Genomic DNA, 15589 nt, shown 5'->3' on the forward strand with positions numbered 1-15589 from the left:
GCCCAGTGAAATAAAACATAGCGGGTATGATGCTTAGAGAAAGGAGGGGGTGGCCGGTCAGAGCTGCGAGGATCGGGAGGGGAACCTCTTTACACTGGTCCTGCTCACAGGCCTCAGCAGATTGCACTGCCCCCAGCACAGTGCCACACAGACCCATGGTGCTCCTTCTCCTCCCTGCAGCTCCCTCCCCTCCTCTGTTCCCATCCTTGCAGGGAAGCGGAGGGAGGCTGAGGGGCACATGGGAGGGTCTGTCCACTGTTTGGGACCATTCACCATCCTGGCTGGAGGCTCTTCCCAAGGTCGACCATCTGTTTGATGCATCTATGACTCTGGTTCTATTTCTGTTCATCAGTTTATGTTGATCATTATATTCCACAGATGAGTGAGATCATGATATTTATCTTTCTCTGACTGGCTTATTTCGCTTAGCATAATGTTATCCAGTTCCAACCTATGAGAGAAGGCGGAAGGTGAGCAGTTAAGATATCAACCAAAGGACTTGTATGCATGCATATGAGCATAACTAATGGACACAGATTGGGCGAGGAGAGATGGCAGGTGCTGGGGGTTGGGGGTAGCTGAAGAGAGGTCAATGGGGGAAAAAGGAGACTTATGTAGTACTTTAAACAATAAAGAATTTAAATTAAAAAAAGAAAAGAAAGATTGTCTAGGCAAATAAAAACAAGATAGACCAAGCAGTGGTGAGAGCAGAGGGCCTGCAGGCAGCTTGCTGGAGATTGATTTGCAAACAGCAGAGAGAAATGGCTTGTGTCCTTGTCAAAGGATTGCAACTGTCCATCTACATAACATTCCGGAATCAATCCAGTCGCTGGTTCATTATAAATGATGGCAGAAAGCAACACAAGTAAATTAAGAGCATAACATTGCTTTATGGGTTTGGTTTTCCAATTATGCAAAGAAAAACCCATCAGTTCAGTGGACAAACACACAGAGGTGCTTCTGAACCTCGAGGCGGAACTACGTCTGTTTCCTTCCTCTCTGGTCTGCTGGACCGGCCAAGAGCATAGCCTCATCGTCCTCTTGTGCAGCGTGAGGGAGAATTAGATCCCTGCTCGCTATTGTAGGCTCTTTTCCTTCCTCCTCCACTTCCTCGGCTTGTCATATTTGCCTTTTTGGGTGGTTCAATGGCACTCTGTGAAAAAGAAGACAAGAAAAACAACAACAACAACAACCATGTATGTTTCTTTGTATAAAAAAATAAAACAAATAAAAATCTATGAGGAAATATAAAACGGGCACGTCTGAAAGAACCCTCCCACCTTTTTAACTAAGAAAATATAATAAAAAGAACACATTTACTTTAAGAAATGTGCTCCTTGATTGAATTGAAAATGTTCTGAATGTTGGAACTTTGGCTTCCCTGCAGGTTTTCAGGAACACAATAATTACTGCAAGTCCTCCGAGCCTGTTGTAGGCGATGAGAGGGAGAAAGAGAGAAATAGAAACATCAATGATAAAACAGCTAAGACCCTGGGCCTCCAGCAAACTAGTAATTCCCATTGGAGTTGAAATATGTAATTCGGGGCGGCAATACCCTCAGGCAGGGCTGCCGGAGGCGGGTGGGACTTGGAGGGACCGGAGACAGGAGGGAGCCACAGGAAAGCCTGTGACTTGGGAGGCGTGAGTGGACCACTGTGGCTGAAGGCAATTTCACAGGGACATGTGCAGGGACATATGGTTGGAAAAAGCAGAGAATAATTCCCTTTTTATTTTTTATTGATTTCAGAGAGGAAAGGAGAGGGAGAGAGAGAAATAGAAACATCAATGATCAGGAAGAATCATCGATTGGCTGCCTCCTGCATGCCCCACACTGGGGATCGAGCCCACAACCAGGGCATTTGCCCTGACTGGGAATCGAATTGTGACCTCCTGGATCATAAGTCAACACTCAACCACTGAGCCACGTTGGCTGGGCGAGAGCAATTCCCTTTTAACATGCAGAGGAGATGATGCTTTGTCATCATTTGATCGTCAGAATGAGCTAAGCAATTTTATTCCAGATCATAAACCCATTGTTCTCTTGTGCAAGACTAACGACTAGGAAGACCTACTGGCTTTCAACCACGATGGGGCGACCAGCAAGGCGCCTGACAGATGGCCTGGGAAATGAGCCGCGGTAATGAGGGTCTGACACTTAGTAAATCTGTGGAAGGAGTCCCAGGAGGAGGGGAAGGCCTGTTAATTGCAAGGAGAATGCTGGACTGCAGAATGGACAGCTCGGCGTTCTCACAGATCTTTAAACTCAATACATCAGGAGGCTGTCAAACACATGAACACTGTTACATTCAGGCGACTGCATTGGGAATTAACTACCTGTCCCTCTTCCCGACGAATAAATAGGATGGCCAAATAATGAACATCAGCAATTTTATATGCTTCCACCTAACATTTCCGGTTTTCTACTTCAGTTGATTAATAGATGTAAATAGTTATATCATTTACTACTTTTTAGCTAGAACTGCTAATGGCAGCAGGCTGTATTAATGAGCCCATGGGGCGGGGAAATGATTTCATCCCATCTCAAATCCTTGGTTAAAGTACTTTGTACAACTCATTCATTATCATTTACTAGATGCTTGTATATGCTGGGCATGAGACAGTGCTTACTCACCAGGTTGTCACAGTCCGAATTTGCTTAAGGCTCTTTTTCCTCTTCCTCTCCTCTTCTTCTTCCTCCCTTCTTCTTCTTCTCCTTCTTCTCCTTCTTCTTCTTCTTCTTCTTCTTCTTCTTCTTCTTCTTCTTCTTCTTCTTCTTCTTCTTCTTCTTTATCATCATCATCATCATCATCATCATCATCATCATCATCATCATCTGTCCTATGTAGAAGCACTCAGCTGTGCTGGATGGCCGACAGGAACTAATCCTAAGCATTTTGGGAGGTCATAAAGGACTCTAGGGGGAATATGAAGTATGGCCATGATGCCAACCTTGAGCATGGGCTGATGTAAGAGTCTCTGGGGTCTGGTTTGAATATGTGGGAGAGGAGAGGGAGCCTGAAGATTCCCAGGATCTACTTGTCTCCCTGTGCCTCTGGTGTCCCCTGGGGAGCAGAAGGCGCTGGCTTCATGGAGGAACCGGCATGTCATCTAGTCTGTCTAACCCTCTTGTGTACGGGCCTGCTCTGATGGTCCTTTTCTGCTCACATGCCACCATTCTTGCCTGAGACTGCTCAGCTTAGAAGTGGTTGCTTCTTTCTTCACTACCCTTAAGAATAGGTACAGAGTTTTCAGACTTTGTATCTCAAAGGCTAAAAGCCTAATCTCTCCTGTGGAAGCCCTTTCACGTCCCTCGTGATTCAGGGTTCTGGTTTAGGGTTCGGGTGCTGGAGAAGGCCACATACAAATGAAAAGAGACTTTAGAAAAGATTTAATTTGGGAAATGGGGGCCAGGTGGTAGTCCATCTCTAGTGGGAGAACTACTACTCACTCTGGCTTTTCCATCCCTTTTATTAAGATTAAAATTATAGGATACACTTGTGTCTCCTAGGCAGGAAACTCCAATAAAAGCCATCAGTGAATTTAGGACTAACAGGTGGGGACTGCTTCAGCTACCAATATCTAGTAATTAGCTCTGACCCTAGAGCAATTAAGGTTGACCAGCCCTGCGAATTCCGTCCACAGCTCTCTATTATTAAAACAGTGATTGGCTTCCGGCACTCTCCTTTGATAATCATCTTCTCCTGAAGGTTTTGCTTCCCTTTAAAACACTGCTACATGCTGGAGAGTGTATCCAGCTTCGGTAACAGGTCAGTTAGGCTAGGCATGGCTATGCTGCAGTAACAAATAACTCCACGTTCTCAGAGACTGAAACAATGAAGGTGTATTTCGTGGTCCCACCACATGTCCATTGCAGTTCGGCTGGGGCCTCTGTGACACTGTTTTCATTGAGGCCTCCTGGCCAGCTCCACGCTTCTGCGGTTGCTTAGGCAAGAGAAAGAAAATGTGGCAAATGACACACAGGTTCTTAAAGCTTCTCTCTGAAGGTGCAAGTCACATGACCGCATGTAACTTCAAGAGGAGGTAAGAGAGCGCAATCAGTCATTGTGCAGAAGTGAGAGGGCTGGGCTGATCTAGTGAAAAGCAACAGTGACCAGTGCCAGTGGCCAATGGGTGTGTGCCCAATGCTTGCACTTCCTCTCACCAGCCTAAGCATGCTGGCCAGCACCCTGATTTGCTCTGTTGGTTGTGCTTCTTTGTCTCTGCTTTTGTGAAGAGGGGGGGGGGAGGGGTTTGCATCTGCTTTCTTAGTTGTACGGTGACAGAAGCAGATTTGACTTTGGCTGGTGGGCACTCACTGAAATACGTATCATAGAATGTACACTTGAAACCTGTATACTTCTATTATCCAATGTCACCCCAATAAATTTAATTAAAAATGACAAAAGATTAAAAAAGAGGAGCATGGAGTATGACTTGTGATAGTCCTGTAAGACTACATTTCCTGTGCAATTTCCTGAAAGATCAATATGCAACAGCAATATTTTTTGCTAATATAAACATTTTTATTGTGGTAAAATATGCATAACATAAAATTTATGCTTTTAATCATTTTAGAGTGTATATAATTCACTAAGGACATTCACACCGTTTTGCAACCATCACCACCGTCCATCTTCAGGACATTTTTCATTTCCCCAAACTGAAATTTGTCCCCTTGGAACAATAACTCCTCATTCTTCCTCCCCAGCCCCTGGCCCCCACCGTCTACTTTCTGTCTTGATGGATATGACTCTCTGTTTCTCATACAAGTGAGGCACACAGTATTTGGCCTTGCGTGACTGGCTTATTGCACTCAACATGTTTTCAGGTTTCATCCATGCTGTAGCATGTGTCAGAATTTCACTTCTTTTATTACACTAATATTCCACTCTATGAATATACACATTTTGTTTATCCACTCATCTGTGGACTCTGAAGAGGAAACAGAGTCTGACCCTGAGAAGGGACTTTCTGGCAACAGGCAATGACCTCCCTGTAGGATGACAGAGCAGGTGGGTGGCCACCCATTACCCACCGAAGCTCTTTCTTTTTTAAACTAAAACAGAAATGGATTTTATCATAAAATATAATTATTTTCTTAAAAGAGTAATACATGTTTATTGTATAAAGTCTAGAAAATAGCCTAAAATAAAGCAGAAACAATACAATTGTGGATGTTTATAAGAAGCACGCTTTTAAGAAATTTAAATTTTGTTCAGAAGACTCCAATCTCTTAGACATCAATCTCTTACACATTGATGTCTAAGAGATTGGAGTCTTCTGAACAAAATTTAAATTTTGTTTGAACAGGTTATGAACAGGTTACATAATTTATAATCAAAGGTGTTCTCATTTAGAAGGTAAATGAATTTGTGAAGTTTGAAATACTGTTTCACTTTCGGAATAGGTGCAGACAGTGTAGAGCGCTCCCCTGGACAGCTCTCACCGGGTTCCCCGCCCCCTGGCACCAGGAACATTTGTCAGACGTGGAAACCAACATGGCTCCATTGCCATTCACTGAACTAAACAGACTTCATGTGGACATAGTTTACTCTTAGATAGCTCTACCCCCTCCCTCCACACCCATCTTCTGGGGGCGTTATTAAAGACCTTAGGTTTCTACCGCCCATTCTTGGATCCAATATAACTTCACATTTTTGGAACTCTCACTGCTAAAGATGGCTTCAGATTATTAGCTTTTCTATGCGGGAATTCAAACATAATAACTAAGCCATAATCCAGTAGGCCCTCCTCATAAAGACTAGGGGCATCTTTATTGAATAAACCCACTTATGAGGTTCCTGATACAACTGAGCCCTGAGATGCCTTCAACGTATATTGTTATGTCTCTTTTCTTTTCCACTTGATGCTATTAGGAGAAGAAGAAAAGGAAGCTGCATCCGCCAGCGTCTAGAAGGAAACAGATGACGCGCTAAGATGGAGTAACTGAGGACACTTTAATAACACAGCTATTTATAAAGCTACAGGCAAATGAGACATTTAGGGACAGAACGACTCTGAGCACCAATGTGGAGGGCTGATGTCACCTCCTGGCTGGAGGGGCCGGGAGGATCAGTTGTAAGGCATGATGGCGACATAAATGCAATGGGAAGTCAGCATAGAAAAGCTAATAATCTGAATTACAGATTATTAATATAGCGGTTAAGTCTATATTCTGAAACAGACATTAAACCATATGATTTCACTCATACGTGAAATATAAAACTGCCATCTATAATAATAAAAGCATAATATGCTCATTAGGCCAAATTACCTTCCGGAAGTCCATGTTATGTCACCCACTAATGCGATTTGTTGGGGGCCTGGCCGTTGCCTCATAATGGCCCCTAAGAGGGAGGCCAAGGCCATCAGCTGGTGAGGTGATCAATCGAGGGGCTCCACCATCACCCCAAAGAGGGAGGCTCAGGCCACTGACCAGCAGGCTGCAGCAGGTGGGTGGAGCCTCCCTCTGTGAGGGAAGCCTGGGTCCCAGGTGCCAGAAGGAAGCCGGTGCCAGCAGCTGGGGGAAGGAAGGCCTACTCATGCACGAATTTCATGCATCGGGCCTCTAGTAATCACATAAGTAAACAGATGCAAAGAACTGAAATACCAGTATGCCCAACATCACAAAGGGTAGGAGCCAACATTTGGACTCAGTTTATCTGATTCCATTGCCCAAGTCTTAACCATAGGACCCTGCTCTCTCCCATTGATTCAGATTCATGCAGGATTGGAGGAAGGTAGGCCTATGAGAATCTTGACAGGCTTGGATGCTCAGGACCTTCCAAAATGAAATGTGACAGGGTTAATTACTTAACGAAGCTACACTCATGTTCTGAAAATCCCCTGTGCAAATATAGACAGGGGACAAATTCTTTCCAGTACCAATATCTATAAAAAAGACTAGAGTTCTACTTATTAGCATTGTTGAAGTGAGTCTACTGTGTTGATGTGGCTGCCATAAATGCTAAACAGCATCTGGAAAGTGTTTTTTAGACCACAAATCAATCTGTAATGTTATGTGTACGTATGAGTTGCATTGTAGGTATTGATTCTGCTATAAAAACTTAAGATAGCTATGGGAAAGTACTCTGTAAACCACAAATCACTACACAACATCATCAGTGAGCATGCTTGTTCTACGGGTAGATATTGATTCTTAGGAGGAGAGGGAATTTGGATCAATTTTCCGGTTCCTGGCTGGAGCCCCCGCCCTGTGCCTAGAGCATGGCACACAGGGCGTGGGACCATGCTTTACTCAGAGAACCTGGAATGGGCTCCAGGAAGGTCTCATCACTGAGGTCTCTGGGGAGAGCAGGGAGGCCTCCAGAGCAGGCCCCACATGTCCTCTAAAGAGGAGACAAGCCTGGGCTTCTAATGTGCAGATCACGGGAGTGCATGAGTGGACCCTCCCTCCAGCCACAGTGGAGGGAGCCCCCAGGCATTCCCAGCAGCCTGTGTAGGTGTGGGGCCCAAGGGAAAAGGGGGTGAGGCTGAGAGCAGTCGGCAGTCAGACGCCAAACACGGAGTCAGCTTCTTCGTTACATGCCAGCTAAGTGCCAGCAATGCTGGCCTCAATCCAAATCCATGAGATTCCTGCATGCACACATCCTTTATTTTGAACTTGAACTTGGGAGGTAGCCAATCCTAACATGACTGCCATCTCTCTTTAGAATGCTCTGCAAGCAGCCAGCCAGCCAGTCTCTGGAACATTAGAAGTCGCAGGAGGAATCAGACATGTGCCTGCCCCCTCACTGCACCCCAGGTAAGGCGAGCTTTGCTCACGACCTCTCTGGCACCAACCCCTCAACCTTGGGGTGCAGCTCACAGTGTAGCTCATGCTGAGCGAATTCTCTTCCGAGTCTTACCTGTCTCCACTGTCACCTCCCATCTTTCCCCACCTGGCATTGAGAGGTTCATGAGTATCGCATCTGCTTGTAGTCTTGGGCTTAATCTATTGTGATTCATCTCTGGCATTTCCGTTAGGAACTTCCTTTCTATTGTACCTGGGGGGTGCGTCTAAACATCCTGCTACCATTTATGTCCTTCAGTTGCTTCCTAGAGGGACCTGAGATGGTTGACAATAGAACTTCATCTTCTGTTGGTCAGAGGCCTTTCTGCTTTGGTCTTAGTCTCCCCAGAAGTCCCGCCTCCCCATGTGACATGGCTTTGGTGATCCTCATGGTTTGTCAGAGACACAACGCAGGTGCCAAGGGACTGGAAATTATGTCTATAGAAAATATAGTTCTTGCCAAAACCGGTTTGGCTCAGTGGATAGAGAGTCGTCCTGCAGACTGAGGGGTCCCAGGTTCGATTCTGGTCAAGGGTATGTACCTTGGTTGCGGGCACATCCCCAATGGGGGGTGTGCAAGAGGCAGCTGGTCGGTGTTTCTCATCAATGTTTCTAACTCTCTATCCCTCTCTCTTTCTCACTGTAAAAAAAAAAAATCAATAAACTATATTTTTTTTAAAAAAAGACTTCATTTAAATATAGTTATGACATTTGTATAGTGCTTTCAATTTGCAAAGAGTTTTTATGCATATTATCTTTTTCCATCACCATTTGTCACTTCTATGTCTTCTATGTTCTCTTCCACCTCCATCTCCACTTCTCTCCAAATCACCATGCTTTTGTCCATGCCCACAAGTTCTCTCTTTTCCTCCTTTTTTTTTTTTTTGGTCAAAACCTCCATCCCCCTTACACTCTCGCGTCTCGCCCCCCAACCCCCCCTCCCCCCAAATCACCAGAGCTAATTTGATTTTTAAAAGAAAGTGCTTTATTTATTCAGACTTTACTGAAATCCATACGGGGGAAAGCTGAAGGTGATTTGGTTAAGTTCCAGAATCATTCGGGTCTTAGCCAACCAGGCTGGGAAGGGAAACCAGGCCCGGATTAAAAATACATTGTAGAGGTAGATTTCCCAAGTCTGCGAAGGGGGGAGGGGAGGTCAAATCACGCATGCCCATGACCTGCCCACTAAGTCTGTGATGCTGCTCCCTGTTCATGGCTCCTCAGCTTTCCTCCAGCTCTTGTTAACCGATTTAAGCTTTGTGTTTATATGCTGCCCAAAGATCAATTCAGTTTTTTTTTAAAGGCGAGAAACACATAGAAATAGATAGTAATATAGCCACACAGAAAGGCAGCATGGAGAGAGCCTCAGCTGGTGGTGGCCTGGGAGGTTGGTCCCAGGGGAAGGGTTTATGAAGGTGGTGCGTAGGCTGGGGACTCACGTGTGCCTAGGATGGAACCATTGGTTGTAAGGGAAAGACCTGTTCTGCATTCTCCTGCTGGTTCTAATGGTTCTAATGAAAAATGCCCCACCCCCCACCCCCATGATTCCCAGTTTCACTGGACAGATCTTCACTCTCATTCTCAGGACCCTCACCTGCTGTGTCCGCAGCTTCCCAGAGGCTCGGGGCCTGCAGACCTTCCTGAAGGCAGAGGGGCCTCTCACACTTGGGAGCCAGCCTCTTAGGAAGTGCAAAATGGAGGCATTCGTCCTGACTCCATCCACCTGGTGCAGCGATTCAAGCACCGATTTAGATTCTGTTGAAATTATAGTAACATTTTAGAACATGACACACATGAATGCAAATGACGCACGCAGACGCAAGCATGGGAAGGCAGGAGTCCCGGCCATCTGTGCTCCCCAGATGGAGCGCCCCAGCCCCTGATAATGTGATTCGGGGGAGACGGGGAGTGCTGGCCACTGGGCTGCCTAAATGTCCATACAATCCCTGAGAACACAACCATTTTTCCTTGTTGTCTTCATGATATTAGACATTTTGTAATAAAGTTTTCACCGTAGAAAAATTAGAAAATGTTAAAATATAAAGAATTGCTCCAATATCACCACTCACCAATAACCATGATAAATAATTTGTTTTACATTGCTATGTAATTAGTTAAAAAAATAATGTTATATGGTAGTTTTATTATCTTTATTGTTGAGAATATTACAGATGTCCCCCGTTCCTGTCTGCCCCCCATTGCTCCCTTCCATCCTGATCACACTCCACTCCAGGCCTTCACCACCCTATTGTCTGTGTTCATGGGTAATGCATCTATGCATGTAAGTTCTTTGGTTAGTATATAAACAACTCCTATAACTCAATACCCCCAAACTAGCAAAGATCCCAGTTTAAAAAATGGACAAAGGACTTGCATGGACATTTCTCCAAAAGATGATACACAAATGTCTGAAAAGATACTCGACATCATTTGTCATTAGAGAAATGCAAATCAAATCCAAACTAGACATCGCTTGGTTGACTGGAGGGTCTTTGAAGGAAGGACATGAGGGAATGAGATGTTACAAGTGTCTGTCCACTCATTGCAGAGACACTCAGAGGTGTGCCAAGGAAGTGAGAAAGCCAATGACACACAACAAAGACCTCAGAAAGCAGGGAGAAGAGCTGGCAGTGAGAATATTACCGCAAAGACTTTCCAACTGGCAGCCTTTTGGCTTTCTTAGAGCTCAAAAAAGACCGTCGATAATATTGATTTGACTCTCCAGTACCTGTTACCTTGTTCTGAATAGTAAACGTGGTCAGAATCCCTTTCTACCCTAACTAGGGCAAACCTGTTTCTGGAATAAATGCAGCCCTCACAATGCAGACGGGCTCTGTTCCAGAAATATTCATTTCTAGGTCAGTTGAGCCCAAGTGGGAACTCATTTTTAGTTTGAAAACAATCTATAATGATAAAAGCGTAATATGCAAATCCATCAAACTACCCAATAGCAGAAGACCGTCTGGACAACCTTCCTAACAGCCACGCTATGACACCCACTGGCCCAGGCCAGCCAAGGCGGGTGTGAAGCAATTGGTTGGGGGCCTGGCCATCGCCCCATGATCACCCTGCAGAGGCAGGTGGGCGGGACCTCCCTCCTTGGGGCATGATCAATTGTATGTTGCATCTCTACACATGCAAATGCTCATCTGCAAGCAGCCACGTTTGTCTCCTGAGGAGCCATTGGCATCTCACTTACATGGACCGCACTTCTGCTTCAGGACAAGCTCTGAGCCCAGGTCCCAGGTGGTGCTTTCTGGAAAGTCAGTTGGGTGTCACCTGAGGCACTCCTCCTGAGCTAGAGCAGCGTTTGCAGGGTGGAAGACAGCCCTCCCGCACCTCGCTTCTTCTGCTGTCGGCTGCCTGGCATTTGTCACCAGGAATCTTTAGGTCAGTGGTAGCCTACAGGCAGAGCAGCTCCTGTGAGCGGGTGATATGGAAAGGATGCATACATTTTGCAAAAATGGTCTTCAATATGAAAGCAAACAGAACCCAAGATTTCTGTCTTTGCTGCACTGCATGCTGGACCTACCGCTTTATGCATATTCTGTGAATGCAGGAGAGGAAGTCAAGGTGCTTTTCAGCACCAGAACTTCAGCGGTGAAAGCTCTGACAGGGTCCGCTCTGCTGAGGACTGTCAGGTGTTCATAGCACGTGTCCTAGCTGAGGCCACGCTGTGCAACCAGCCGCAAGTCCAATGGCTGCCTGGCTCCTTCACCAGGCGGCCGGGACTGCAGCCTCAGCGAGTGGCCCACACGGAGTGCCTGCAGCGACCTCGCCTCCACAGCAAACCCAGTGGCCTGGCTGCTTCAAGGAGTGGTGCCACCTCCCCCTGCCCAGCCCGGCCTCCCCCAGTGGACTGGGATTTGCTTATGCAGAAAACCACTGCAGCTCAGGCCCGTACCCTGCCCATCCCAGCACCATCCTTCATCCAGCCCAGACCAACACCCGTGGGGAGAGAAAGAGCCGCAGAGGCCACTGCCTCCTGGAAAGGTTTCCATCCATTGCAGATCCACCCCCGCCTGTGCCTGGATCCCACTCCTGTGACCGGGTCTTCCTGCCGCAACTGGGCCCATTGATCTGCGTGTCCTCCCACAGCCCCCTAGGGCACTGTTCCACCAGCAAAGCATGATGAGTGCGTGCTCCCCGAGCTCCGGCAGCTCTGGGGTGCTGGCCACAAGCTAAGCAAAGGCCGCTTCCTGTCCTTACTCCCACAGGCCCGACTCCCGGAGGAGGAGCCCGGCACTAACGGGGGAAGTCTATTAGCTGGGTGGTAAGGGAGAGACCCCCACAAAGGTAACGGGAGGAAAGACGGCCGTGGGGAAGGGGCTGGATGGACAGAGACAGCGGGGCGGGGCTCCCGGAAGCTACTGGAGCGGGTAAGCAACCCAGCGGGGCTCAGACATGCCAGTGATGGGTCAATGGATCGATCGAGTGATGATTCGTGAGATGAAATGCCCGACGATGTACTCCACCAATCGCCGTTTGTTTCATGAAGCCGACTGGCTGTCAGATTCCTCTCTCTTGTTACATTGCCGGATTTATTTCAAGAACAAAACTGTCGCACAGCCGGCGTGGCTCAGTGGTTGAGCATCAACCTATGAACCAGGAGGTCACGGTTCCTTTCCCGACCAGGGCACAGGCCCTGGTTGTTGGCTGGCTCCCCAGTGTGGGGGGTGCAGGAGGCTGCTGATCAATGATTCTCTCTCATCACTGATGTTTCTATCTCTCCCTCTCCCTTCCTCTCTGAAATTATATATATTATATATATATACACACACACATATATATAGAATGAAAGTGTTATCCCCTTAATGACAGACTGAGAGATGGTGCAGAGGAGGGGCCTGTCCTGGGACATGACAGCGTTGTCGCAGGCAGGAGGACAGGGAGCTCTCAGAGGCAGGAACCCAGCGGGGACGGCAGCCCGGGGCACTGCTAGCAATGCTAACGAACAAGGCCGGTGCTCCTTAGATGAAAAGTTCCATGGCCTCAGTGTCAGGCCCTCTGTGTGTCTGTCCCGGAGATGGGAAACTGAGAGTTAGTCTAGCCGTTAAGTCTGGTTCCACAGGAAGAGAAAATAAAGGATCAGGGAGGGAGGGAGGGAGAGAGCCGGTTCCAGGAGCCAGCTCTCGGGCCTGATGGTTCGTGTCCTGCTCTCAGCAGCTGTTCCCTCGGCAGCAGTGTCTTCCCACTGGGTGCCCACGGTCCTCCCAGCGCCACCCTGGGTCCCTCGGCAGCCCGAGTGGCTGGATCTCAGTAGGTTCCCTACCAAGGCCTGGCGGGGTGAGCATCTGCTGCGTGGCCATCACAGTGCAGGCACTTCCAGACCGCCCCCTGCTCCCTACAGGCGGAGGAGGGAAGGTGGCGGGAGCTGAGTGGTTCCCCAGCCGTGGTCTGAGATCTGTGGCCATCCCCACCTTTCCCACTGAGCCGTGTTGTCTCCATCACGAGGTGACCGTTTTAGGAACTCGCTCAGACGGCGCAGGAGCATCAGGGAAACAAGCCCATCAGAAGGCACAGAGTCGCACTGCACCGCTGCTCACGGCTTTCACTGGGAGAGGGAACCGGGCCTGTGGACTTCGCCACCCTCGGCTTCTAAGTTTCAAGCAAACGTCTGGAAGGGCATTTCCTGTGAACCTTGCATGTCCTTGGAAACTCACCTCCCCAGCCTCCTGGGCGCCCACTGAGGCCAGTTTCCCTGTGAAGTGGTTAGAGACGATAAAGGCACCTTCCTGACTGCAGGATGCTCCCGGGTAAGGGAAGGACGGCCATGCGTCCGATGAACTGTCTGTCATCCGATGACAGCGGTGCAGGCCCAGCCCCAGAGAAGGGCGTCCTGCCTTTCCCGGCTGTGTACCGAGGGCTCGCTCTGCCTCCCAGTCTCTGCCGATCTCTCTCCCTCACGCTCTTCCTCGTGCGGTAGGAGCTTTCAGCTAAGGTGGCATAAACCTTCTGCTGGTCTGAGACCTGGGTTTGAGGTGTATGGTAGCGGATGTCTGCTCTTCTCATGCCCCCTCTCCCAGTTCTCCTGCTGGCATAGGACATTGTTCTTTCAGGCAGCTGTCCCCTCTTCACCGCTGGTCCGTATGACTTCCTGCATGATGTGATCCGCTTCCGCGTAGGAATGCATGAACAAGGACTGCTGGTCGGCATATTCCAAACTCCCGCCCAGTGACAGGTGGGGCTTGGGCATGTGGCCCACGCCAGACCAGATCCGAGTGGATGCCACACGTTCTGGACCACAGCTCTCTTTCTGAGCAGTGAGTGTCCGTCCATCTGAGCTACTGGGCCCTGCGCTGAGATGCTGCCTGAGAAGGAGCTGACCTAGAAGACAGACAAGCAAAGGGCAGAGATGGACAGCGCCCTGGTGATACCTTTACATCTGGGCCCGCCGTGTCAGAACAGATGCGGAGACTTGCAGAGATGGGGTCCCCTAAGTGTCCAACACATCCTTCACCCTAGCTCCGGAGGGGCTGTTACTGACATGATGCCCCGACCTTCATTTGCTGTTGCTCTTGGCTGAATAGCTACTTCGGGGAGCCCATTGTGGGAGGAGGGACCAGCAGGGCAGGAGCCAGGCGTTCTTGGGTCCCTGGTCTGAACCTCAGTCGAGAGTTCTGTGTTGACGTCACGTCCTTGGCGGGGTCACGTCCCTGGCTTTCTCGTCGGGTAAGCCTGCTCATGAGCTCAGGCTTCAGAACCTGAGAAAGTCTGAGATGGAAAACTACCCCACCTCTGTCTCCGGCGATGATTGTGAACAACCGATTCCTTCCAATCAGCACAGACGACTGAACTTCACAGTCAAACAGTCTCTCTGTGATCCTGGCAACAGGACACAAACAGCACAGGGAAGGCTTCGCCGAATGGAAGGGGCTGGTTGAGAACAAGCCTGCTAACTTCCTGCCCTGTTTTCCTGGCGTAGAAAGTATCATTTAGTGCACCAAAGCGATTGCAGACCCAGCTCACAGTTACAACCACAGAGTAGGTTTGGGTTCTACTGGCCGGCCACGTATGGGAAAGTGTCGCTTCAAATAAAAATGACAATAACATGAAAGCACCAGTGTATTTGTAGTGGGAAGTGTCCGCTGTGGTGGCGTCATCTTTCTGCTGTAAGTTATACCACATTGTGCCTGCTGGCGGGAAGAACCCAGAGCCCTGGACTCCGGGTTTAAGTTTTGTATTGATATTTCTAGGCAAAAGCTGGGAAGGAACATAGTATATTTCTTCAAAAATAAGGAAGAGCATTCCCTGTGCACACTGCGCCTTCCCCGGCTCAGGGAGCCATTCTGTGTCCGGCGGCAGAATGATGCTTAAGCCATTAGTGTCATAAATCTCTTAGAGGACAAGGTGCTGGTGATTTGGAAGATATATCGAGTGGAACTGAGCAAATTCGGTCTGCCCCTGTTGTTTTATCCTTCACATTAACGGCAATGATTCTGTCCTGATCTTTTTTATGGCACTTTATCAATTAGGCGGCAGGTGAAGCCCATCGGCCGGGCCAGAACCTTTGCTGCAGCCCACACCGCGTCCTTCCCCGCTCCTTCTCCCTCCCTCTCCCTTTCCCAGGGGCAAGAGGCTTGAAGGCGCTCCCCATCTCCATCTCCATGCTTTCCCTCGACACGTCTCTGGCATGTCTCACCCTGTCTTAGCATCGGCTTCATGGCAGACACACTGAAGGAAGCGCTCGCTACTGTGAGTCTTGCTGTCCAGGGGTCGTCTCTTCATCTGTTCACCACGTGAAGCCCCCCAGGTTTCCTATGTCAACACTCTCACAGCAGCTAAGTGACCACGGTT

The sequence above is a fragment of the Pipistrellus hanaki genome (assembly GCF_964339955.1).
Source record: "Pipistrellus hanaki genome assembly, chromosome: 2".
In the NCBI taxonomy this organism is placed as follows: Eukaryota; Metazoa; Chordata; class Mammalia; order Chiroptera; family Vespertilionidae; genus Pipistrellus; species Pipistrellus hanaki.